Genomic DNA, 4,855 nt, shown 5'->3' with positions numbered 1-4,855 from the left:
TCGGAACGGCACAAGGAACACGATGGTGCGGGAGGTGTCGTAAAAGGAGCAACGATCGACGATGAATTTAGGATTTTCTAGGCGATTGAGCTTAAAAAAAAACGTCGATGCTTTGACTTGAAATTCACGACGTTTGGCAGCGTTTCGCTTCAATTAAATTGAGGGGATTGTTCCTGACTCGATAACGAACACGATGGTACTTTCAAAACGACGATCGGAATTCGGACGGTGTCAGAATCGTCGTCGGAAGTTGAGGTGCGTGGGGTAAAAACTTAGCAAATTGTTCTGGTATGAAACCAGAATCAATTTGCACGCATATAAGAAGAAGAACAATCTGCCGACACTCCTTGGCATTATTCAGTGATTGGTCACTGAATTTCCTCCACTTTTTAAAACATGCTACAAGTTTTAAAAACTTCCAATTAAATCCTCAAATTTCACCAATTAACTTAATTAAAACCTCAATTCCCAATTAAATATTATTTTAAAATTTTCGGGTTGTTACAATTCTCCCCCTCTACAAGAAATTTCGTCCTCGAAATTTACCTTATGAAAACAGATGAGGAAATTGGATCTCCATTGACTCCAATGTCTCCCAAGTAGCTTCTGAGGGGCTACTATTACTCCACTGAACTTTGACCATTGGAATACGCCTATTCCGAAGAACTCGCTCATCCCTCTCTAAAACCTGAACAGGCTCCTCCTCATATGACAAATCAGGTCTCAGCTCTACCTCATCAACCTGAATGATATGATCTGGATTTGGACGGTATCGCCTCAACATAGAAACATGAAAAACATTATGAATACGACTGAGCTGGGAAGGCAACTCAAGCTGATAAGCAACAGGTCCAACTTTCTTCAGAATACGATACGGCCCAATAAATCGCGGACTCAGTTTACCTTTACGTCCAAATCTCAATACCTTCTTCCATGGAGATACCTTGAGAAAAACCTGATCTTCAACCTCAAACTCGATATCCTTACGTCGCTTATCTGCGTATGACTTCTGCCTATCAAATGCCTCTCTTAAGCGATCACGGATCAGTCTGACAGTATCTTCAGTTTCTCGAACCAAATCTGGACCCAAAGTTTTTCTATCATGTAACTCTGTCCAACATATAGGAGTACGACATCTACGTCCATACAGAGCCTCGTACGGTGCCATGCGAATACTTGCCTGATAACCATTATTGTAAGCAAACTCAGCTAATGGCAAGAAATCTTCCCAACTACCACGGAAATCAATCACACAGCCCCGTAACATATCCTCCAACACCTGAATCACTCGCTCAGACTGTCCATCAGTTTGAGGATGAAAAGCTGTACTGAAATTCAAACGAGTACCCAGAGCCTCGTGCAAAGCTTTCCAGAACCTGGAAGTGAATCTCGGATCTCGATCAGATATGATAGACAACGGAACACCATGAAGTCTAACGATCTCAGAAATATACAACTTAGCCAGTTTATCCAGAGAATAATTAACCCGAATAGGGATAAAGTGCGCTGACTTGGTGAGTCGATCAACAATCACCCAGATAGAATCCTTTTTGGAAGGAGTTAGAGGAAGACCAGTAACGAAGTCCATCGTAATACGCTCCCATTTCCACTCAGGAATCTTAATTGACTGTAATAATCCAGATGGATGTTGGTGCTCTGCCTTAACCTGCTGACAAGTCAAACACCTCGCCACAAAATCTGAAATATTTTTCTTCATACCAGTCCAAAAGTAGCGTTCTTTGAGATTATTGTACATTTTGTCCCCGCCAGGATGCATGGCATAAGGACTACTATGAGCTTCCTGAAGAATAACCCGTCTCAACTCATCATCTTTAGGGACGCAGTAACGACCGTGAAAACACAAAATACCATCCTGATCCACAGTATACTCCGAACTCGATCCTTGCTTAACTTGTTCAATAATGGAAAGCAACGAGTTATCAAGGAGTTGTTTAGCCTTAATCTCCTCGGCCAAAGTAGGTTTAACCTGTAACTCTGCTAACAAACTATTATCATCAAATAAGCTCAAGTTGGCAAATAAGGCTCTGAGATCTGATATCGCCTTACGGCTCAAGGCGTCTGCCACTACATTAGCCTTCCCTGGATGATATTCTATCTCAAAATCATAGTCCTTTAAAAGCTCCAACCAGCGACGTTGTCTCAAATTTAATTCTTTCTGAGTAAGCAGATACTTCAGACTCTTATGATCAGTATAGATATAACACTTTTCTCCGTAGAGGTAGTGTCTCCAGATCTTTAAAGCAAAAACCACAGCAGCTAATTCCAGATCGTGAGTAGGATAGTTACGCTCATGCGGCCTTAACTGACGTGACGCATAAGCGACAACTTTCCTATCTTGCATCAAAACACATCCTAATCCAGAATGAGAAGCATCACTGTAGACAGAAAAATCCTTCCCAGATTCAGGCTGAATCAACACTGGGGCTTGAGTTAGAACAGTCTTCAATTTCTCAAAGCTAGCTTGTTGGTCCTCAGACCAGACAAATGGAACATCTTTCCTTAATAGTTTCGTCAGAGGAGCTGCAATAAGGGAGAACCCCTCAACGAAACGACGATAGTAACCAGCTAAGCCCAAGAAACTACGGATCTCAGAGACATTTCTAGGTTGCTTCCAGTTCAGAATAGCCTCCACTTTGCTTGGATCCACCTGAATGCCATCAGCGGAGACGATATGTCCAAGAAAAGTCACTTCGCTGAGCCAGAACTCACACTTGCTCAACTTAGCGTATAGCTTATTCTCCCTTAGAGTCTGAAGAACAATTCTTAAATGCTCCTCATGTTCTACTTCACTTCTAGAATACACCAGTATATCATCAATGAATACAACTACAAACCGGTCCAAATAAGGTCGAAACACTCTATGCATCAGATCCATAAAAGCAGCAGGGGCATTAGTTAACCCGAATGACATCACTAAAAACTCATAGTGCCCATATCGAGTACGGAAAGCAGTTTTCGGAATATCCGAATCTTTCACTTTGAGTTGATAATAACCAGATCGTAAGTCTATCTTTGAAAAGATAGAAGCCCCTCGAAATTGGTCAAATAGATCGTCGATTCTGGGCAGAGGATATTTGTTTTTCACCGTGAGCTTGTTCAGTTTCCTATAATCGATACAGAGTCTCAACGTCCCATCTTTCTTCTTGACAAAGAGAACTGGGGCTCCCCACGGTGATACACTAGGTCGAATAAATCCCCTGTCCAACAACTCCTGAAGTTGAACTTTCAGTTCCTTAAGCTCCTTTGGGGCCATACGATAAGGAGCCATTGAAATCGGGGTGGAACCAGAATAGACTTCAATCACAAACTCGACTTCTCTATCAGGAGGTAATCCAGGCAACTCCTCGGGAAAAACATCAGAAAATTCCTTGACAATTCGGATGCTTTCAATATCGGATTGCGATCTCCTAGTGTCCAAAATATAAGCAAGAAACGCCTCGGAACCCTTCCTGATCATCTTCTCCGCTACCAAGGCAGACACAACATTCGTCAGAAATCCCCGTCGTTCCCCAATCATTACAATCTTTCGATTATCTGGGGTCTTCAGAACAGCTCTCTTAGTCTCAAAATCAATATTTACTCGATGTTTGTCCAACCAATCTACGCCAAGAATCAAATCGAACTCTTCAAAGGGTAACTCCATCAGGTCAGCCAGAAAAATCTCCCCATTGATCTCTATAGGGCACTCTCTAAAAATACGATCCAACACAATAGATTGACCTAAGGGACTTTGAACTATCACTGAACGCTCAGTATTCTTAACAGGAATATTTAGACCCTCAGAAATGGAATGTGATACATAGGAATTTGTAGAGCCACTATCAAACAATGCAAAGTATGGAACTGAATGAATAGTAACAGTACCTGCAGTCACATCAGGCCCATCTCGATCTTGTCGAAGTCTAGCAGTGTAAACCAATGCAGGTTGTCTGGCTTCAGATCTGATTGGACCCCTACTCTGAGATGCTCGGCCTCTATTAGCCGATCCAGGTGCTCTCTCCTGAGTACGACCACCTACAGGAGTCTGAACAGTACTCTGAGTACGAGCGGGAGTACGAGCTGGCGTCTGAACTGTAGTAACTGATAATGGACAATCCCTTATAAAATGGTCACCAGAACCACATTTAAAACAGGTACCAAATTTTCTCCTGCATTCCCCAGGATGAGGTTTTCCACAATAATTACATGGCTGCGAACCAGAATCAACAGGTCTAGAAGATTGAATAGCTGAAGAACTGGATGCTACAGGCCTGGCACTTGCACTACCTCTCTGAAAAGATTCACCCCTGCCCCTCTTGCTAGGATGTGCAGAAGAATTAACAGAACCAGAAGGCCTCCTGAATCGGGTTTGAGCTCGATCACTATCTCTCCGATGCTCCATACCCAGTCGCTCTATTTCCTCAGCAGTCTTGGCTATCTCAACCAAAGCATCAAAATTCCTCTCTCGGTGAGTAGCGACTCGACTCCTGATTTCATACCTGAGTCCATTCTCGAACCTCAAGCATCGATCTGTCTCAGTATCCACAAGTCCAGGAGCATATCGGCTCAATCGGATGAATTCAACCTCATAATCCATAACAGACATATTACCCTGCTCCAGATTTTGAAACTCCTGGCGTCGCTCCTGCAGATATCTCTCTCCGATGTAGCGACTTCGGAAGCGCGTCTTGAAAAGATCCCATGTTAATTGGTTCCTCGGAATACTACCAGAAATGGATTGCCACCATCTGAAGCTTTCTTGCTTCAACATAGTTAGGGCCCCCTTTAACTTTTGCTCAGGTCTGAGGTCCATCTCATCCATAATCCTTTCTGTGTCCTCCAGCCAATACTCAGC

The sequence above is a fragment of the Hibiscus syriacus genome, unplaced genomic scaffold, assembly GCF_006381635.1.
Source record: "Hibiscus syriacus cultivar Baekdansim isolate YM2019G1 unplaced genomic scaffold, ASM638163v2 tig00112498_pilon, whole genome shotgun sequence".
In the NCBI taxonomy this organism is placed as follows: Eukaryota; Viridiplantae; Streptophyta; class Magnoliopsida; order Malvales; family Malvaceae; genus Hibiscus; species Hibiscus syriacus.
This window is presented reverse-complemented; position numbering follows the sequence as displayed.